We start from the raw sequence: 22,869 nt of genomic DNA on the forward strand, positions 1-22,869 counted from the left end.
AAAAAAAAAAAAAAAAAGGAGGCAATTCTCGGAATAACAGTGGAAGCGCATGCCACTCAGAATGAACACCACTGGGGTGCTTTTGAACCCCGTCTGTTTATTTTCATGTTTAGAGAGAGTTATGAAAGGATGCATGCCGCACTGTCAATGACAATTCGACAAGGAAACTAAGGTAAGCCAAGCAGTCCCTTTGCTGGAGCTCTGAGGAAGTGGATCTGTACCGCAAACAAAGGTGTGTTCCATACCTGGGTCTCCACCAAGCAAGGGCTTGTCCCCTGTGCTGCCACAGGTGCTCAGGAACCTGGGGGACAGGGGTTGCCATCCTAGGACACCATCATATCAGCACAGGACTTCCAGGGGCCACCTGAGCAGGGGAAAGAGGAGCTCCTAGAATTCACAGCTGTCTGCCCCACACCTGAAGCATCACATCCTTTACTTCTGTCCCCAGGCCTGTGGCCAGAGCCATAGCATGGTCCTGTGTGACTTCAAGGGCTAGAGTCTTCTGGTGTGGCAGGTAATTACTCAGAAACCTACTCATGTAAAAACATATGTACATATATGCTATTAAGAAATTCACTAATATTTTAATACATTTCTTAATCACGTCCTATAAGCAGCTCATTTCCTATACATACAGACAAGAAAAAAAAAGAAAGCATTTGGAACCAAGCATAGTGGCACACACCTGTAATCCCAGCACTTGGGAGGCTGAGGCAGGAGGATCACTGTGAGTTTATGGCCAGCCTGGGCTATAGAGTGAGTTCAAGGCCAACCTGAACTACATAGTGAGACCTCACCCCAAACAAACAAGTAATTATGACTAAAAAGCATTCCGCCAACTGGTGATTTTGGTGCTGTCCCTTAAACTGAACCACAGGACCATGGTTCATCTACAGCAGAGGATATAAATCAAGCCCTCTGGCCACAGGGTATGTTCTTTCTTCTTCCTTTATTGCTGCTTCTTTCATGTGTGTGTGTGTGTGTGTGTGTGTGTGTGTGCGTGTGCGTGTGTGTGTGTGTGTGTGTGTGTACCACATGTGTGTGTGTGTGGTTGTGTGTGTGTGTGTGCGTGTGCGTGTGTGTGTGTGTGTGTGTGTGTACCCAGGGCCTTCACACCGAGCTGCATCCTCACCTCATGTTTTATTTCGAGACAAATCTCACTAAGCCACTGAGTTGCCTAAGCTGGGGTCAAACCTGGCATCTTCTTGCCTCAGCCTCCCAAAGCCCTGGGATTATGTGCAAGCACCTCCAGGCATGGCGAGGGTGGGTTCCTTCCGAGGGCTGTGAGGGTAACCTGTTCCGGGTCTCCCTCCCGATTCCCGCTGCTTTGCTGGAGATCTTCACCACCCTCAGCTGGTAGACCCGTCCGCCTCTCCCATGACGATGTCCCTGTGTCCACCTCCACAGAATCCCGAGTCGTTGCCCCCCATGTGCTTGGAGTGTGCGGCGTACGTTTCCGTTTTAGCTGTAGAATTAACTTTCGGACCCTTTTCTGTGAGTACAATTGCACTTCCTGTCACCGCCCTCCCAGTAGCTGCTCTGCAACTACCGGGATCCTGTCCTTGCCCTCCCCGGTCACAGGGCAGATTCCAGAGTGCTGTGCCTTACCCAGTTCTGTGACTGCAGGAGGCTTTGTAGACAGGAGGCCAGAGAGCCGTGCTGAGGGTGTTTTGGGGCTTAACATTTCCACAATAAGGGACTCGGTCTCTTTCTCTGAAAATCTTTCATTTTTTTATTTGAACAGCCAAGCCATTCCTGTCTTTTTTAATACCAGGAATGCAAACCTAAACTTTTGTGACCTCTCCCATCTTTTGGAGTTTTAATTATAGAATATTTCATTATCAAGGGTCCCCTTACTTCTTATGTGCAATGTGATAAAAAAAATGGTGAATGTCTAAATTTAAAAATTATTACAGGGCCGGGGATTTAGCACAGTGGTTCTGGTGACTGCCTTGCAAGTGCAAGGATCTGAGTTCTATCCCTGGTACCAAGAAAAAATTATTACAGTAAAAGATACAATTCATGAATCTCCTGCAGACCCTGTCCCCTTGCTTTGAACACACTCCTCCCATCCTCCTTGCCACTTTCTGTAGCAGCTCTGGAGTCCTCTTTCTTGAGTGTCTTAATTACACTGTCTTGGCTGCGATGATGTCGAGTCAATTGAAAACCTTTCCCTTTCATGGTCATTTTGACTTTGGGGAAGAGAGGGAAGTTGCAAGGGGACAAATCCAGTAAATAAGGCGCATGAGGACATAGCATCATGTTTTTATTTGACGTAAATTTCTCTAAATCTTTGATCAATGAGATGTGATCAACAAATACAGCAGGTGTTTAAATGGAAAAGTTTATCACAGTAAAAGACACACCACTGCCATTGATCTCCTTCAGAATCCTCAGACCCTTCCCTTCCTTCAAACCCATTTCTCCCATCGTACTTTTTTTTTCTTCAAGGCCAGAACCATAACAAACCAAAGTTCGAACCTATTAAAGAAAACTCCTACCTCTGTCCACTAATCTTGGTGGAAGACCTCCAAAATGATTCTCTGAACTCAAAGAATGAATTTTAGGAACAATGGAGGTTAAGGGTAGGAAAAATTAATTGAGGGAAAGAAAGCTTCTGTCTAAGAGAGACAGAAGGGGACCCGAAAGTGGGGTGGTCCTCTCCTGTCATTCCTGACAATGTCTTTTACTGTAATAATTTTGATTTGAATGTAGACAGTCACCGTATTTGTTGACTACTCCTTGTATTTTGCACATGTAGCGATGCTTCTGAAATTGTTCCAGATCGGAGTGGGGAAAGTCCGGACTGCTTCTGTGCATCTTTACTGACCACGCTGGGAGACTGGAGGTCTGGGGTTGAGTAATTCCAGCGCAGTCGCCGCTCAGGCTTTGTGGCTGTCCTGGGTGTCATCTCTAGGAGGACGGTAACTTTTTCTCCAGTGAGCAGTGGCTGCATAACTTCCCAGCCAGCAGTCGACATCTTGCTGCCTCTTTGCATTGTCTTTGATTTATTCCTTGTTTATAGAGACCCAAGCCAGAAAGACTCACAGTGTTGGCAGCCGATGAAGGCAATTTCGGTCTGATTTTTGACACTGTAATTACACGTGAGCTGCAGTCAATAGCCCACTCCACCTCCCTTGCAGCCCTTGCAGGTGGGGAGGCTGTGCTGGCCTGGGGCGGTAGGGGAGGGGGCTAGCCCGGCGTGGGTGAGCTCTCCGGGACTCCAAAGGAAGCTGTAATCTGTAAATGGCTGGGCTGAGTGGTGCCTTCCACTCACGTCTCTCAGAGGTATGAACTAACAAAATAAAGGAAAGAAAATTGGATTAATTTTAATAATCCTGCCGCCTTGATTCCAAATCCCCGAACACCTACAAACACAAAGTGTCCTTTAAAGCTCAGCCTCTGATGGGAAAAGGCTCCGGCTCGCTAATGAGGATGCACAGCCAGACGTGTCCTTTGGGACAGATGGAGGATCCAGCAGAGAGTAGAGGCACCTGAGGGCCCCAAGGGGGTCGGTGCTCACCGGCTTCTCTGAGCCTTCCCAGTGAATTCCTTTCAGATTATGTTTTTGAGAGCAGATCCAGGTCCTTTGTGCTATTGATTGTTTTCATATGAAAAAACATTGAGACCCAGGGGGCAAACTGGGCCGGGGTGGATTGGAATCCACGTGGTGAAGAGGGGCTGGCTGGACCCGGCGCCGTGGGCGGGGCGGTGGTGATGGGCAGAGCTCTGATTGGTGGGAGCAGCTGGGGGTAGTCACTCTGTGCTCCAGCAGGTTCCTGGTGGGAGAGATCAAAGTTCCCTCTTGGCTCTGTCTCTCACTGTCTGACTTTAGTTCCGGTCTCGGGCCTTGTAAACCTTGGTTTCCCCGTCTGTGAAATGGGGAGCGAGGCCTCCCCATGAAACTGTAGTGGGAGGGACAAAGACGAGTTTGCTGTGGCTTCCGGCCTGTAATGAACCAGCGCCGTGGGACAGCTAATGCTGCTTTCTACGTAAAGTAGAAAATGGAAAGTGTCACTTAGAAATCGCCTTCTGGAGTATTTCTGGAGGGCATGCCAGTGATGACCACTTACTGGGGTATCATTTATCATGAGTATGGACTTAAACTCATATAGTCAACTGTGATGCTTTCTGGATTCTACAAACAGACACAAGCCTAACATAATGGATTGTTTGCAGTAGGCAACAGGGCTGATCATTTTTAAATACCTAATGTTCAAGCAAGAGCTCCTTAGAAAACAGAGGCAGCGTGTAAGCATCAACTCACGTGATTTTATTTTTAGCATGCCTCCTCTGCCACCTTTGTGGGTCTTTAACAAACTACAGGGCGAATTTCAAGGAGGGAGCTGGTGACGTGTGCTCCCAAGGCATTTAGGAAAATGGATCTGAATGGAAAACTGGCCTCACCCGCACACAAAGAGTCCTTTGATAAATCACTTTTCAGAGCCAGAGTTGCTCCCATGTGAGAAATAACTTCCTTGGTCCATGAGGAACAAGCGATTTTGCATCCAAGAGGAATAGTTTAGTGGGGTACGTGCTTTCTCGTTGTACTTGTTTTTATCATATAGTATTTGAGTGCATTGTCACAGCAAGATTGCCCAGAAATCAACTGAACATTCACCTGAAAATAACAGCTGGATCTTTGGAATTGCCTTGAAAAATACGGACGTAAGTAAAAATTTACTTTCTCCCTTTGTCTAATCTGAAAGTGATTTATGAGGCAGGACCTGTACAGAACTTTGATAAATACCTTGCAATTACTCTGAATCAAGTTTCCACACTATAATGTGAAGGCACAAATAGATAATTGCTTTATTAAAATGAAATGTTTTGATATGCTTGACCCACACTCTAAACTGATAATAAAAAATAGTTTGAGTGTTTTAACTGCACTGGTGGAAAAGTTATGGCAAAATCCATTTTATAACTTTCAGATAGCTTTAATTGATTGTAAGGTTCATGCAATCATTTGTCATACTGCAAATAAGATGATACAGTTCATGTATAGATTTTAAATTTATGGTGCCTTCTTTTTGCAATACCAATATAATCCATCTTTTCAAATACTAGTAAATCAAGACAAAAACCTTTTCTTAGTAAATTTATGGATCCAAAAAGAAAAAGAGATCCGGAATGAATCTTTTGTAAGACCATCATTTCAGAAATAAATCTTTCCTTATATATGAGAAAATGTACAAATCTTATTTTATATCTTTTAATTTAATTAACTAGATATTACCAAAACGTACATATAGTTTACAACATTTTTAAGAGCAGATTCTTTTTTTCTGGCATCTTGTTCATGAGCAGGAAAATATATTTTGAAAAAGTATTGATGCTACTATAAGATTCAAATTTCAGCAATTTTTTCTAAAATAAAATATTCCCCCACTTTTCTCTGCAGTATGTTTAGTGGTTGTACAGATTTCCGCATTTCACAGTGGTGAGAATGGCAGGTGCACGTAGTACTTTTGTCATTTCCACTTTTCCTTTCCCCATGACCCCCCCAGGCCCGCTTAGCCACATTTTAGGCATGGCTTCATTGCATAGGGCAGAGCTTGCTTATAATCATCGCCCCATTCCTTGCCCTTATAGCCCCTCCTAGTCCCCCATATTCACTTCCTCTAATCATTGCCTAATAATAGCCTCCTTTCTATTTTTGCCATCTTTTTAAGATTCCAAATATTAGAGAGAATGTGTGATATTTGTCTTTCTGAGTCTGGCCTACTTTGTTCAACCTGATGATCTCCAGACCCATCCATTTTCCAGCAAGTGACAGAATTTCTTTTTCCTTTATGGCTGCATAGTGCTCCATTGTGCATATATGTCTCGCTTTATATCTATTCATCTGTTGTTTTTTTTTTTTGGTGTGGGGAGGATCTCGCTTTGTAGTTCAGGCTGGCCTTGAGCTCACAGTGTAGCCCAGGCTGGCCTCACACTCCCAGCAATCCTCCTGCCTCAGCCTCCCGAGTGCTAGGATTACAGGCGTGCACCACCATGCTTGCCTTCCATTCATTTGTTGATGGGCACCTAGGCTGGTTCTATACCTTGGCTATTGTTAATTGTGCCACAATAAACATAGGTATGGAGGCGTCCACATGGTGGAAGGAACCCTTCCACACTCCTGGTGGGACTGTAGTACAAGCACTACAGAAATCAGGAAAGAGGGTCCTCAAGAGATTAAAAATAGATCTTCTGTTTGATCCAGATAGACCACTCCTGGGTAAGTAATTGAAGCAATAAAAATTCCCCACTGTGATGTTACTATTTGTAATAACTGTACAGTACAGCAGTTATATCCTTGCATGCCAAGGACCTTAGCTGATGGGGAGAAAAATTATCAAATTTACCCAGAGACATCTACATTTTATACAGTCACAATCTTAATGTCAAACCATGAGAGGAGTTAGCGCTAGTCAGGAATGTCGCACATGCCTGACCCCTTTACACTTTTCGGATCAGCCCTGGGACGACCGTCACCACAACGTGCAGTTTGCTCACATGGAGTCAGAGGGAGCCTTCCTGTCGGTGGACAGCAGCTTCGCCCCCCACCTGTCTCCCGGGCTGCTGTTGTGTAAAGCGTCTCTTGCTGCTTATTCTTTTATCTGAGTTTCCAATGATGATTTTTTTTTCTGCTAATGAACTCAGGGAACTTCATCAGTGCCACGTTTCTCTCGTGTTTTATTCTCAGTGTGATGAGCTGCGCTCTGTTTTGATGGGCGTCACCTTTCCCATTAGCCCAGAATAGTATTCTGAACCTACAGTTCATGATTTCTGTGTGTGTGTGTTTTATTTTATGATCTTCTTTTGCAGAAGGGTGGATTTGTGTAATTTTGGAAGCAGCATCACATGGTGGTGTTTTGGGATTTGAAAGGAGGATCTGGAAAGGCGTTGACGTCTTTCTGCTCACTGGCTGTGACTTCTCTGTGCCTCCATCTCCGTACCTCGAGCAATAGCACTTGACCCCGTAACAGACCCCTGGTGAGGTTTTGTGACATCTGCCCAGGCTTGGCTCCTTACGTGATGACTTCCTTTTGAGCTGCTGAACGTAGCTGGGGAAGACCTGCGGCTCTGGCGGGTGGCCTCACGTGAAGTTTGTGGCCACCAATCTCCAGTGGGCCCGAATGAAGCCTGGAAACCTCCCTTCCTCCACTGGGACTCTCCGCTGGATGATGTGAAGGCTCAATTTCAGCGGCCTTTTATTTGTGGTCTGTGCTCATCTCTCCGCACTAAGAAAGGAGAGCCGGTCTTGATCTTTAAAGCCACCTGCCTGGTGAGCTCCGGTCTTGTGTCCCTGTTTCTAGCCAGCCCCAGGTGACCTCTGAACGTGCAGCTCTGAGTAGCTCAGACTCCAAGCGCAGCTCCGGATATGCTGTCCCCAGTCATGTGTTCTCCAGGTCTCCTCCAGCCCCGTAAAGGGGAGATGCTGTCTTCCAGGTGAGGCCATACAGTTAGCAACAGCCCCCGGCTCTTGTTTTCCAGATCCCTACCTCCGGCCCCTCTCCAGACCCATCCTCCAGTACCTCCTGGCCCACCTCTCACCTGGAGGATGCACCAGCGTCTTGTTTTCCTCCTTCTTCTGCTTGACCCCAGGGCCTTCACACTGAACCATATCCCCAGCCCTTTTAATTTTTTTATTTCGAGTCAGGGCTTTGTTAAATCACTAAGCTGGCTGGGCTTGAACTTGTGAACCTCCTGCTTCATGCACCAGTATCTTGGGAGGGAACATGTGTGCCGACAGAACTGAAAGAAACCTGTGGCACAGATGCCAGTCCTAGCTCATTCCCCTGGCCCTGACTGCTCCTTGGACACCTCACACTTCTGATGGCTCAGGAATACTTCCCTCACCGGTCCTCCGGTCTAAAGCGCTGTCTCCTTAGATCTGGAAGTGGCCAACTCCTGCCTGTTGCATAGGTTTTAATGCAGTGCCACCTGCATTGTGAATGTCCCGTCCAGCTCCAGCTGTCCCAGTGAAGGTCCTGATACAAACTCCTGGTGCTGCACAGCGATGCTCCTGTCCCTCCTCCCCACCCTGCAGGATGAAGTGGGGGTGCCATGGCTACAAGTCAAGGTGACCCCCTCTCCTCCACATCGCACACTGCGCTGGCTGTCGATACATGGGTTGCTCTTGTGAAGGGTTTGGGTCTGCTGACCTGAGGATAAAAACCATCCCTGGGGGACTTTGTTTATTTTCATTTTGGAAGGGGTGGGGTATATAAAGGGTCCCTGGGCCAGAGTGGGGTCCAGGACCTGACCTTTTACGTGGAAGCAAGTGGAGTGGTGAATGGGTCTCCTTCCCCCTTCCTCCTGATTCCTTTTGTGTGGTGGGGACAGTGCTCCAGTCCCCACAAAGCCTCGTCAGTGTTGCGCTGAGGGAATCCACTGAAGGACGCATTGCTAATGTCCAGTGTCTTGTGGCTACACAGGCTTTCCCATGAATTTTCAAAAAATTTAAAACATAGCCTATAGAGAAAAGTACCTAAAAGTGGTGCATATCCCAACAAATCATAACGCAGGGGACACTCACCTGCGTCCCTTCACCGTTCTCACCCCTCTTCCTCCCAGGATAAATGTTGCCTTGGTTTCCATGATCACTACTTCTTATTATTCACTGATTTTCTCCTATAAATGTGCTTACTCACTACAGTTATGCTTGATTTCTTCTTTTTAATCTTTCAGAAATCTATCATACAGGGTTTTCCCTTGTATTGGGCTTTTGTTTTCTTCTGGTGTTGGGGATGGAACCCAGGACCTTTGCACTGAGCTATATCCTCAGCCCTTGCTTTATTTGGAGTCGGGGTCTTATTAAGTCACCGAGGTGTCTGGGGTGGGCTCAAATTTGCCACCTCCCTGCCTCCACCTCCCAGAATGCTGGGATTACAGATGCACATCACCACACCCAGGACGTTGGGCATTTTCCTTCGACATTATGTTCGTATCGTTATGTGGGGCCAAGTTTTCCGCATCTTCCTTACTGTAGTGTGCCAGTATAAACACATGCTTGTTTCCTGCGGGACTCTTGGATGCATCTGGTGTTTGTGCAGCAGCACAGCCGCACACACTCCTGTAGGTGTCTCTGCACACACACACATTTCTGGTGTGCAGTGGAATGGCGAAGCCTTTGGTAGGAGTAGATGTGCTGAATCTCCTCTGCTTCCTTCTTCAACTTTCTCTCCATCCTTCTCTGTCTTGATTCTCACATGCTTGGTGTGAGTGGATGGAGAGAGCTTCCTGTCCTTTGTCCTCCAAGGATACAGCTAGTGAGAGGTTCTGGAAGGAAGTCAGAGGGTGAGAGAAGAGAGGCCAGGGACGCACATCCCCAGCTGTGCTCTACCATCCTTTCTGGGGTTACTGCCACCTCCTTGCCCTTTAAGTCCTGAGGGTAGCAATGGCTTCCATTCCTATTCCTCCTCAGGATTTCACCACCTTTTAGCTTTACTAAATTCTGTCCTCACCACTATAAGTTCTTTCATTATACGCTGCTGTTACCCCTTTGAATGTGCTACCTGCCTTCCATCAGAATCTCGCTGAGAATCAGACACCAAACTCTGGCTATGTGTGCAAGTTTTTTTCATCCCTTGGCTTTGGTATTTAGCATTGTTGGTCTTCTTTAACACGTTCTTAGGTTATGTACTGTGACCTCATTATGGTTTCAATTTCCATCTCTTGGGTTACCACTAAAGCAGAAGACCCTTTCATACATTTAGTAGGTATTGAGATATTTTCTTTTATGAAGGCCTGTTCATGTTTTTTCCAGGTTTTCCTACTGTATTATGTCTTCTTACTGACTCACAGAAGCTCATTACATATTATGGGTGTGAATGGCAGCTTAGATGTGTTAAAAATATCATCTTCTCTTTTATGGATTGCCTTTTAGTCTCTTGAGCATGTCTTTTGATAAAAAAATTCTTGATTTTTTTGCTTAATTTTCTTTCATGCAATTCAGTTTTTCAAACTTTCTTTTTATATGTACAGTAAATCCCTGACTTAGCAATAAGTTCCATTCTGGGAGAATTGTTCATAAGTTGGATTAATTTGTAAGCTGACAGTGAATCATATACAGTATACCTGTAAAAGTTCAGAACTACAATGTTCATGAGTTGGGGACTTACTGTAGTGTATTTGTGCCTTAGGTACAAATCTCCCCCATCCAAAAGTCATGAACATATTTTTCTATACAATGTTTAAGAAACTTTATAGCCTTCGTCTGCCATATTTAAATCTATAATTTATGTAGAATTTCTGTGGCAAAATGATTGACTTACTTTTTTTTGCATATGGGTATCCCATTTTCCAGCACCATTTGCTAAACATTTTCTCTTAATTCCTTGGTAGTACCACCTTTGTCATGAAGTGTGCCCATTATTTGTGTGAATTTATTTCTGGGCTTTCTTTCCTTTCCCATTACTTTACTTGCTTTCACCTGTATGTATACCACTCTAACATAATCACTGTGCCTTCAAAATCATTTTTGGTAGGGCAAGTTGTCCTACTTCATTCTTCTTTAAGAGTATCTTGTTTATATTTCTGTAGAAACTTAAAAATCAATTTGTCAAGTTTCACAAAATTCTTATTGCAACTTTGATTGACTTTTCATTGAATATATGGACAAATTTGCAGAAAATGGGCATCTCTACAGTATTAAGTTTTTAAATTCCATGAATATGGTATACCTACCAATTTACCAATGTTTTGTGATTTTGAGTGTAAAGGCTTTGCATATCTTAGGTTGATTTACTGTCATATTTTAAATTTTTTTACATGCCATTGAAGGCAGTGTTATTTCAAAAACTAATTTTTTATTGATGATTTATTGAAATAAGATAGAATTTTCTATATCGCCTTTACACCTTGCAAACCTCTGATTCAATCATTGGTACAAATGAATATTTCTAAATTATCTTGAAATTTCTATAAAAAACCCCTATCAAATGGAAATAAAGTTTTATTTACTTATTTCCCAATCCTTTGATAGTTCATTTCATTTTCTTGCTTTATATACTAAGAGCTCTAGTATACTTCATGATAAACAAATTTTGATAACTCAGCCTTCTTTGTCTCCTTATCCAGCTTCAAAAAATTAGTGTTTTGCTATTAAAGTGTGTGGTTTACTGAAAGTTTTGGTAGATGCCTTTATCAATTTATGAGATTCATAGTTTATTTTAATTTGTAATTTACTAAGGATGTTTATCATGAGTAGATATTGAAATTCATTAAATTTTTAAATCTTTTGCTTAAAATTATTATATGAATTTTCTTTATAATATAAATTATTTACATTGGGTCAAGCAGGTTTTTTGTTGTTTTGTTTTTCTGTTTCTGGTTTGTTTTGTTGTTTTGTACTGGGGATCAAACTCAGGACCTTATGCTTGCAAGGCAGGTATGGTGCCACTGAGCTAAATCCCTAGCCCTGTTTTTTATTTTTGGCATTAACCCAACTTAGTCACAGTAGATTATTTTATTTTATATAATGTTGAATTTGGTTTCCTAGGATTTTGTTTAGGATTGTGGTACCTGCATATAGGTATGAAATTGACCCTTAATTTTCCTTTAAAAAATGTTCTGTTTGCATTCTGATACTAAGCTTTTTTCCTGTTTGTTATTTGGAAAAGTCTATACAAATCTGACATTAGTTCTTCTTTATGTGTATTTTCGAATTTGCTGATAAATCAGCCCAGGCCTGGAATTACTTTTGTTTTATTTCTTGTAGTACTTCCTTAAGAAAGTTTGAGATTAATCAGTATCTTTAACAGTTATAGGCATTGGATTTTGTTTTTCCTTTGAAAGTTTGGTAATAGTATTTTTAAAGAAATAAATTTTATTAAAATCTACATTTATTGATAGTAAGTTGATTATAATGTGCTATTATCCTTCTAATGCCTATAGGATCTGTAAGTAGTAACAGTCCCTTCCTGAATTTTGACTTTGGTTATTTTTATCTTTTCTTTTTAAGTATACTCACCAAGGGTTTATAAATAACTAACCTTTTCAAAGAACCCAATTTGACATTTTATAAACTTCTTTACCATATACTTGTCTTCTATTTTATTAATTTTGTTTTTACCTTTCTTATTTTCTTTCTTTTGCCAACTTCTGGAGGTTGATGCCTTTACCTGTTTCCCATGGGAGTCTAACCACAAAAACAGCACATTACTATGTATTCCACTTTCTAATTACTCTTCTTTTGTATTTGCAGAACCAAACCTAGTTCAAGATAAATTTCTAAATAAATAATCACTATATTTATCTCTCCATGCACTGCTATAAAATATGCTCTAATCAGAAGCATTTACAGTCAAGAATCCTTCGAATTATTTTTGTGAACCCTCATTGCTCATAAGAAACAAAAATATAAATTTATCTGTAGATGTCAATATATTTTTGGATTTTAATGTATTTCTCAGAATAACCTTACTTCTAATTTCTTTGCTCTTTTTATATTAAACCAAATCTCTATCTAAGTTTCATTTCCTTTTCCTAACAGACTTTGCCACTTTCCTCCTAAAATCTGAACATGCTCTATTTCTTTGGGCCTTAAGTCAAGTGTCTAATAAGTTTCAGGCATTATTTTATTAATAATATGTTCAATAAAGTAGATTCTCAGTAAATATTTATTGCATCAATGAATAAACTCCAACCTTCTGTATCTACACTAATATGTACTTAAGTATTGTATAAAATTGATAGCCTGTTATATGTTCTAACAAATATGTTTAAAAGTCCTTTGCATTTTAATATTTCTATCTGTTACAGTTTAGATCTAAAATGTTCCCCCAAATTCTCATGTAGGTAGAAGGTAATTGGATCCTGGGAGTGCTATGTCCAGGGATTCATCCATTCAAGAGTTCAGTAGCTGAGGGTGCTGTTAGGAGGTGGGACCCGTTGGAGGTGGTCACTGTGGGTGTGACCTGGAAGGGTGTGTTCTCATCTCTGGCTCCTCCTTCTCTGTCTGCTTCCTGGTTGCCAGGGGTTGAACAGCCGACCTCCCCCTTCCACCATGCCTTCTGTTTTAGATCTAGCTGACCTTAGATTGAAATCCTGTGCCAAAATAAACCCATGCTCCTTTAAACTGTGGGTCTAGGGTATTTGTCCCAGTAATGAGAAACTGACTAAGACACTGTCTTAAGATACCACTTAAATTTTCTTGCAGTTAACAAGATGAACACACTTGTCATATCCCAACTTTCTCCACACTTTTGATTGAAAGTCACAGTTGTCTCATCATCCAACTTCCAAACTGAGGTTTATATTTCAAAATATTCCCTCTACATATACTATGATGAAATGAGTGGCGATTCTTAAAACTTATACTTGGAGCACTTTCTATGCAGTGCATCGAGATCTATCTCATTCCTCCCCATGTGTACTATGTTTATGCAGCCGGTGATTGATACACATGCAGTTTATGCTCATTTTAAAGCTGTTACTAGTCAAGGTGATGATGCACATTCTGTATTTGTCCATTGTGACCATCTCTGAAGAACAGACATCGAGAACAGGAGTTACCAAGTTGAAAGATAAGTTACCACATTCCCCAAACAAGTAAATGAGAATGCTTTCTCCTCCGAATTCTAGCCAGCGCTGCAAAACATTACACTTTTTCATTCTGCCAACTGAAGCCCAGTATATTGTGTTTTAGTTTCCTTATCTTTATTTCCCTTGATTTATTTCCACATGTATTAGATGGTTTGTAGATGGTGAACACTTGTGAGGGTGACTTGTGCTTATCCAAATCAACATGAGTTTGCTGTCACGGAGGGGGAGGTATTTGACAGTGCAGAGCACAGTTTTGCTGGTGGAACTGGAAGTAGGAGAGGGGCTGGTGCATCTGGAGGTGCAGGCAGGAAGGCCAGGAAGCTTCCCACCGTGCACAGCACAGCCCCCACAACCAAGGTTTATCCAGCCCGAAAGGCTGAGGAACCCTACAGCCTAATTCCAGTAACGTAGTGTTCTCAGGAGTTTTTCTTCCATGCGTTTTCTACATCAAATTTATTTATTTTCAAAAATTGGGGTATGTCTTCCAATTGATGGATAAGGAAATATCATGGCTAATTTTGATTGGCAGAATTAGTGTTATTTAATAATTTATTGAATTATTTATTTTTGTTAATTTTGAGTCCATCAGTTATTCATTTCATTATTCTATTATTAGTTCATTTTTAAAAATTTCTTTTAATGATTTAGTAATTTATGGAATTACTTCTTTAAGTGATGGATACTTTGCCTGTTGCCACATCCAGCCTTAGAATTGGTGAAACAGGATCACATGTCTGTGTCTCAGCTGTTGCCTCCACTCTGTATCAATCTCATTTCTGTGTAGGAATCCAAAGTCCCACGTGTAGCATGGCACTATAATTGCTGTATTTGTGGGCATGAAAAATCAACCTGTGTCAGGTTGGGATTTAGCTCAGCGGTTCCACTGCCTGCCTTGCAAGCACAAGGTCCTGAGTTTGATTCCTGGTACCAGGAAAAAATAAGGCAACCTGTGTCTAGCTGTGCACCTACATGCCATGCCCTCTACCTTGGGTTAAAAAAAAATTTAGTATCTAAAACAACTTTATATATTTTTCTTGTTAGAATGAGTCTCTTGGACTTGGTAAATAGATATAATATTGATACAAAGTCCAAATTTAGCATCAAATAATCAATTTCTTCACTTGGGAAGTCACAGATCATTTCTAGATCGACTGATTTTTCTCCTTTACTTATATTCATTACATTTAAATTCAGGAAAATGATTGAAAATTAACATGGGTTCATTGTTAGAGAGACATTTTTAGGGTTGCTGGCTGAAGCCTCCTATATTAACTTACATTTACAAACAGCTTGGTAATCAGAGGATCACTGTACTTTCCGAGTTTTAGGAAAGGGTCATAACAGCAACATCACATTTTCTGTATAATTTCTGTCCTTCCAGATCTTGGCTGCTTGAAGAGGTTGATCGCCTAAACCAAGGCATACTACTCAGACGAGAGCTATACAATTTAGAGGAAAGAGCTCTTATTCCTGGCTCTTATCAGAGAAAATCTGTATGTGGTTGGAGGGAAATGAATTTTGGTGTGCAATGTCAATTCTTTTCTTTGCATTTGTAAGTGAGAAAAAAATTAGGTGGTTAAGAGGTGGCAGTTTTGAGTTATTAAGAATGATCTGGATTAGCCTCCACTTCCCCGGGTCACGAGAAGGTAGCGGCTGATGTTGCACATCTGTTTTTGGTTTGCATCAACTGACAAAGGGGCAGAAAGCCTGTTTAGCCCCATTGTTAGTGGTCTCCCTGCTCCTTTAAGGACAAAGAGCTCCCCACTCCAAAGGTACGAAACACTTTTAACTCCAGTTTACAGATTAGGCAAAACCTTTTAGGTTAAGGGTCACTGAAGGCAGTTGAAAAATTTCTTTGTGAACTTCCCAGTTTTCTGGCTATTAAAGAAAATAATAAAATAAAAAGAGCTCCCCAGTGCAAGAATTCCATAAAACAGAGAGTGGCGTGTGGGACGCATTAATGCTTTCCGTTCCTGATGAAAAGCTCAGAACAGCTTTAAGTCGTACAGAATTAAACAGCTCAAGTCCTAGCTCCGTCTGGGAGGTGAGAATTGGGTGCCCCAGCAATGTGGGACCAGAGCAGTAATGCTTTGTCTAAAAGAATTGAGTCTGTGATTAAAAATGAGCCAAGATTAGCTGCATGAGCTTGTAGCCCCAACTATTTGGGAGACTGAGGCAGGAAGATTTCTTGAGCCCCTGGAGGCCCACCTGAGCATCATAATAAGAAATGCCACTTTAAAAAATGAAAGAAAGAAAAATAATATAACCTACCACCCTTCAAAATGATTCTAGGTGTTTGGGAAGAATTCTATATAGGACTCCTCAGTTGCTTCTGCTCCCTTGGAGAAGGGCAGCTGAGACTTGTGTTTTGCCACAACGGGCGGCCAATGTGCTCACTGGTGCAGGTGACCTTTGCCCTCCGCGACGCTGTCACGTGGTTAGAAGGGTGCACTCTGGATTCTTCCGGGTGGCTCCGTCACACGTAGTCAGCGTTGACCCATGGGAGCCCCACAGCATCCTGGGAGCCCGGGACATCCAGGAGCTGTGGCTCGGAGAACGCTGCCATCTTCCCCACTGCGCGTGCGCCTTTGTTTGCAGCAACTCAGGGCGATGAGTCCCGGTCTTCTCCCTATGCTACACATTTCCAACCCCACTGCAGTGGAGCCCAGGGTGGGCTGGCTTCTCCACCCCTGCTCGCAGGGAAGGTGATCTGGGAGGGATGGTGGGATTGAGCCTAGGGGACTGAGTGCCGTCAGCAGCACTGACGAGGACTGCCCATGTCCAAAAGTCCGCCGCTTGGTTTCCTACCATCTCCTTTATTGTACCTCTTTTTGGCTTCTTATATAAAAGAAACCGCGTGCTGTTCAACTTTCGGTGTCTGACTTCACTTAACATTAAGGTCTCAAATTCATACATAGTGGCCAATAAGTACACGAAAAAATATTCACCAACCTTGGCCATTAGAGAAATGCACAGGGAATGACTCTGAGACTACATCTTAAACCTAGTCAGAGGGCTGTCATCAAGAGCACAAAAACAACAAATAACTGGTGAGGTGGCGGGGAGACAGGAACCCTTCTACACTTTTGTTGGGAATGTAAACTAGCACAGCCCTGACGGACTTCAGTATGGGAATTCCTTAGAAAAATAAAAGTAGAAATTCCGTCTGACCCGCTGTACCTCTCCTGGGTGTCTCCCCTGAGGAGTTAAAGACGTCCTGTTACAGTGACACATGCACGCCCATGCTTGTGGTAGCTTAGTTCGGAATAGCTGAGCTCTGGAACTGACTCTAGATGCCCATCAACAGATAAGCCGATAGAAAGGACTGTTATGTGTACAGGATGGAATAGTACTCAGCCGTAAAGAATAGATAGGTAAGTGTTTCTTGTGGAGGGTCTCATGCATGTGTACAGGCAAGTTGACTCTGGGGGCTGGAGTCCCCTGGAAGTTCCCCTCCTTTGCAGCTCTGTGGGCTGGGCTGGGGACCATGTGATGCTCCCCATGGCTCCCCTGCGTAGCCGCTGAGGGTTAAGTTTAGTGGATACCAAAACATCCAGGTGGAGGTGGCCTTGGAAGGCATGGAGCTACCCTGCTGAGACCAGAGAGGCCCTCCCAGGTGGGCCATTGAGCACCTGGCCTTCACCTTTGGAAGGAGCAGTGTCAGAGCCACTTTGCAGGAGGGCTTGCGTGATGGAGAGTTGGGTTGGAACTTGGGAGACTCAGTCGCCATGGTGATACAGCCAGTGTGGAGGTGCAGTGCATGGGCCGTTCTCATGACTTCTAACCAGCACGCTGCTGAGAGATTAGCTGCAAATAGGCAGGGTTCCTTTGGGAAAGGGAAGTGCTAAGTTTTATGCAAATGGGAATTTGTTTGTTTGTTTGTTTGTTGTACTGGGGATTGAACCCAGGGCCTTAGCATTGAGCTACATCTCCAGTCCTTTTTAGTTTTTATTTTGGCACAGAGCTTCCCTAAGTCACTCGTGCAGGCCTGGGCTCGAACCTGAGATCCTCTTGCCTCAGCTTCCCAGAATACTAAGATGATAGGTGTGTACCACCATGCTTGGCTGGGAACTGTGTATCTATAGCAAGATCCCAATGAATCTGCTATAAACGTAACACAGAACAGGTAAAATAGAAGACAGGTGCTCATTTATTTGGTATTTTAAAAAATTGACTACTTGTGTCCAGGTGTGGCTGGGACACTTACTGAGATAGAAATCCAGAATATAAAGTTGGGCACCCTTCGAGAGACACTTCTTCCATCCCTCACGTCTATTTGACTGAGGTGGGGGGTCGGATTCCACAGAAAGGCCCCTCCCGAGGGACCAGGCTGCTGCTGGACACACAGGAGAGGACCTGGGTGTAGGGTGGGCTGCGCGGGTGGCTTCCCTCTGTCTCATCTGTTCATCGCTGTGCCTGTGGGGGGGGGTGGGAGGCTCCCACCTTCCTGCCACTTGTCACCCTGTGTCTCAGCAGGCAGCGGGGCAGCTGGGCGTGTTCCTTTCAGCACTGAGAGAAGAGGTGGTGGTGTGGCCACCCCTCAGGTGAGCAGCTCTTGCTTGTGCTGGTGTAGCCGTGCTTGCTGCCCAGAGTCTGCACTTGCCCCGATTGATCCCATGTTCAGGTTAAACTCTGGGTGCTTGAGGGTTTGTCCCTGATAGCACTCTGGGCGCTGCGGTGTGCTTCGTTCATTCTTTATCCATTCATTCAGCAGTGCTGGGCGCCAGCCCTCAGGTTGACTGCCAGGGCTCCGGGGGCCTTGCTGCTGTCCGTCTGGGAGGGGCACAGAGGGGCCTCTCCTCATGTGCGGGCTCCCCTCCCACCTACCTGCCAAGGAGGGCAGTGGGAAATCGGCACCAATAGACTAAACATCTCCTTGGTGTCACTGAGCAGAGAGGATGCAGCAGGGTGCAGCCTGATCGCTCGCAGCCAGGCTTATGGGATCAGAAAGCCGCACTGGTGTCCTTCCTGGGAAAGACCTAGGGGCCTCCCAGCCATCCCCTCGGGCCCCACTTGCTGGAAGGGACATCAGCCCCGCATGCCCCAGGCAGCCCCAGCTTGTGCAGTGTTGCTGAGCTCTGCAGGGTGACTTTCCCACTGGATGCACCGCAGTGTGATCCAAGTTCTTCCCCAGGTCCCAGCTCCACAGGAACTCCTAGCGTCTGCATCGTGTGCCTCACAGAACAAACGCACTCTAAGCTGCTATCATGGAATGCAGCTTGCACTGGGGAAACACGCAATGTAGTTGAAAAACGAGGACGAGTGTTTTAAAAGTGCATTACAGTAACTTTGCCAGGGATCCCACTATGAAGAGGCCCCATCAACCCTGCCTCTTTCTGAAGTTCTGGCAGTCCTGCCTTGGGAGCATCTTTAATTTGTGTTGTCTGGCTGCCTTGATGCCCTGAATTGATTCAAATATTTAGTCTTTGGGGAAGATCCAAAAGTTGCAGGTCCACTGAACAAGGTGGAAGAGGCCCCACTGATGTTTCTTCAAGCTGCCTTTCCGTGGGATGTCACTCGGTGGCAGCAGTCACTGAATTTTTGATCACACCTGTTAAAGACAGGAAAGACTTCCAGAGCTGCTTTGCAGAGTGACAAGAAGGATGGGATGAGTGTATTCTGTGTGAATGGGAGGGAGATTAGTAGCAATGTGTCTTACTGCATTGCATTTTTATTCAAGTATTCATATATTTTTGCTCACCCCTTGTACAGGGCTGCATCTTGAATTACTGTGAAGTGGAATAATTTTAAGGCCCAGAATTGTAACAGCGGTGTAGAGCAGCTACACTGTGTCCATGTTTTGGTACCTCCCGCTGTGCCGTGCCTTTAGTCCAGTGCGCAGAGCTTTGTAATTTACCTTTGCCCCTTTGAAAATACACGCATTTCTTTATATTCTGTAATAATGATCAATTAAAAAATTTCAAAAAAATTTTCCCTCCATTACGAGTGTTGGATTTAATTTTAATGGATAAAAATGAGGTAGCTTTGTAGGATAATAACACCAATTCCAGGAATTTAGTGACGAATCAGCCAGCCCTCTGGGGCTTCTCTCCCAGGGCCTTTAGAGGGAACCTGGCGCCCTCTGCTGTCAACGATGTGAGCGGTTCAGAGAGACATCACCCTAAGGCTCACCTCTCCGTCATGGCTGTCAAACAAAGCAGGGTAGTTCTTTGGGCAGTAGGTGGTTACTTCCTAAAGTTCTCGCAGCCCGATCGCTTTTGTAGCTATAACTAAAGGGCAGAGTAGGCTCCACCAGACAGACAGCGGCCCAGTGGGGAACCATGCTCTCTGCTGGCTCGTCGTTGCCCCCACACCCAGAAATAGCATTTTCAGTCGCCCCTCTGCCTTTGTGCGCTGGGATGGATGACCGATCACGTGACGTCATAACCACTCCAGTGCAGCGCGTTTAGGGAAGAAAAATTGAACACATTTTCGTGTGGGCGGATTGAGAAAGAACCCGCCTGCCGGATTTCAGCTGCTCTCTCCAATCTCGCACCTGCCTGTGGCCGAGGCGGTAGACGGGGTACAGCAGAGCCGGTTAGATCTGCTGAGGACCAGGTGCTGAGAGGGTGCGGGGAAACAGCCGCAGTGACACAGACTCCAGGCTTCAAACCCGGGTGCAGGATTAGTGAGGTCTGCAGGGAACTCCTCGAAAGTCTAAATGAGTGAATGATGGATACTTTCTGCCTTGGCTGCACTGCAGAATGCATTTGTATTATAAGTAGATCAGTAAGTCAATCATTGAATTGGGGGCCGGTGGAATAGATAGAGGCCGGCGCGGTTTAAGAGAATAGCAGGAGCCTTTGTGTTCAGTACAGACTCCTCTGTAATTTTCCATCGATTGAATAACATTACAGTGTCATTTACTGTCTTTAAGAAGTAATCTGCCTTGCTAAAATAATTGATAAAGTAATGACAGGCCCAAACAAAGATTTTTTTTCAAAGATGATTTTCAGTACTGGAGAAGGGAGATGGATGGGCTGTTTAAAAATCATCTTAAGTTCTGACCAGTGATCAACAGCAAAGTTGGTCTCCGCAGCCCAAGAGAAACTTTCAGGGTGGCTTCACCGGAGGGCCAGGACAGGACCTGGGCGGGGGAAGGGGCAGCCGGATGTCCAGCTGCCCTGTGCACTCTCAAGTCACTGCCGGTGTCACCAGGCCAAGCCTGAGTGAGAGGGGCCGTGCAAGGCTGCAGCCTGGGTTTGGATCCACCAAGCTCTGTGGATAACAGCTTTGAAATGCATCTCACTGTTCGCAAATTGTATATAGCAGCAGGATGATTGAATTGGGAAACTTAAAAGTTCCTTTAAGCCAAACTAGTGTGTCAAAATAATGACTCTCTGCTTAGGTGTTTTTTTTTTTAAGCCATGAATAATACATTGACATAGTTAGGGCCCTGGATTGTGGTTTTAATATTCCTGCATTTTTAGAGCCAGATGGGTTGAGGAAGAGCAAAGTGAACATAAACCTGAGAGTCTGTGGGGTGCTTATGAAACGGTGTTTATTGAAATCATTGCTTCATTCGCGCCTATAGAACCGACGTGTGCTTGCAACTGCACCTTGATGTGGAGAAGTTGAGGATCTGCTGTGTGATAACAATTTCCTTGGGTTAGGTTGGTTCAGAGCAACCAGAGGCAGAGGACTGGATCAGCCGCGCAGACAGTGTCGAAACAGTGGCTATTAATTGTAATCTGACCGTTGCTCAAGGTGCTGCCGAGGACAGGGTGAACCGTCACACACAGTCAGGACCTCTTCCTGGGGCAGTGAGACTGCCCCCGGGTACTGCCCCCGAGAAGTGCACGGAGCCCCCAAAAAGCGCTCCTTCTGCCCTGGGACGAGTGACCTGGAGGGCTGAACGTGTGATCCCCGTCACAGCAGTGCCCCTCCTCGGGTCCTCCCACTGACGGAGATGGGAAAGTTCCACTGTGGGCTGGAGTTTTCCACTGCGGGGCAGCTCCAGATGCCTGATTCTTATCTGCAGCCCCAGGCACGTCCCTGGCACGGTTCCTGGGCAAGTCCTTCTTGCAGGAACCCCATGAGTAATCCTAACATGATGTATTTTAAGATCCGTGTGTCATCTTAAGGAAAATAGATAGCACTTCTGTCCTGTTGTTCGGCCTCCTGAAAGCCTGTGTTTGTTTCATGGGGGGATCCTTCTCTGGAGGTTCACACATGGGGAATGTGAGGGGCTGACACAGGCTTCCCGAATGGCCTGGTGAGGGGAGGCTACTGGGCCCTGCCATGGCAGCTTCCCAGGCACTGAGTGGATTAACGCTGGACAGAGGGGCACCCCAAAACTCAGGACTGTCACAGCTCTTCTCACAAAGATCACTTTAAGAAAAGAGAAATTCTTTTCTTGCCATAGCTTTCGATATACAGGCATAAAGCATCTGGCAGCAGCAGGCAGACTGCTCCTGCATTGTACAGTGCACACCTGCATTTCTCAGATGCTGACGAGAATGGACTGCTGCATGTTATTTACACAGCTTTCACGTTGAAATGTAATTTCTGCTTCTCATAAATGTTTTGAAAATGCAGAGGAAACAAAAGGGAGAAAGTCAGAAAAGGAGGAGATTCTCTACTATTAATATCGCAAGGTATAGCCTGCTGACGTTTTTCTTTTGCCTTTCCCTTTGTAACAAAATACGTCTTTTGTAGAATTCTCCTTCAAAAGGTGATTTTTAAAAACCAATCCGTGAGCTAGAGCAATAGCCCGTCATTCAATATCCATCTACTACATTGTTCCCCTGCACTGTTTATGCTGATGACGACAGATTCATTATATGGGTGCTTAATACGAAGACGAGTAAGTCGTGAAACTTGTTTTGCCTCTCCAGTTAAGCTGTGTGCCTTTATTCCTCTTGCTGTACCAGTTTTAGGTCTGCACTGCTGTCCTCCAAAGCGTTCTTTCCCAGCATTCCAAAGAGAAGTTAATACAAGAGCAAGGATGAGAGCTTGTAAACCTCCAGGAAAACAGGAAGACATGGCTTTAAGAAAAATAAACAATACTGCTTCTTTGATGGTTACAGTGTCTTTATGGTCTTTGTACTTTACATTATCTTCTTTTTTGATTGGGAGCAAAACACACTGAGGCGGGGGCTCGGTGAATCCCTAGGCGATAAATCCGTGATGGCTAATGAGAAAACGGAAAGGTGCAGTTTGCTCATGGCGCTGCCGGCACAGCCCTGGGTGGCCGTGCTGGTCCAGCGCAGGACTTCCTGTCAGGAAGGGTGAGAGGGACCCTGCCCCGCCTGGCTCACACCAGAATGGTCCTCAGGTGAAGGCCACCTGCTGCACTGCCCCAGCCTGCCCTGCCTGGTGCCCAGGGGGCAG

General features: G+C 44.6%; 1 protein-coding gene and 2 long non-coding RNA genes across 4 annotated transcripts in view; all 3 read left to right on the forward strand.

Moving 5' to 3' along the window:
- Window positions 1-481, forward strand: part of LOC109118439 — a 2,503-nt gene extending 2,022 nt beyond the window's left edge. The window contains exon 3 of the long non-coding RNA XR_002025747.1: window positions 114-481. This is a non-coding gene — a long non-coding RNA (uncharacterized LOC109118439). The remainder of the gene's footprint in view (window positions 1-113) is intronic.
- The window catches only part of Erg (ETS transcription factor ERG), a 213,808-nt gene that overhangs the window by 95,494 nt on the left and 95,445 nt on the right, over window positions 1-22,869 (forward strand). The gene's annotated exons all lie outside the window — the stretch shown is intronic.
- On the forward strand, window positions 19,955-22,556 carry LOC109118438. The gene is made up of 2 exons (XR_002025746.1): window positions 19,955-20,094; window positions 22,410-22,556. It is a non-coding gene; the product is annotated as an uncharacterized LOC109118438 (long non-coding RNA).

This window comes from Fukomys damarensis, unplaced genomic scaffold, assembly GCF_012274545.1.
Source record: "Fukomys damarensis isolate Sample0158 unplaced genomic scaffold, DMR_v1.0_HiC HiC_scaffold_24, whole genome shotgun sequence".
NCBI classification, from domain to species: domain Eukaryota; kingdom Metazoa; phylum Chordata; class Mammalia; order Rodentia; family Bathyergidae; genus Fukomys; species Fukomys damarensis.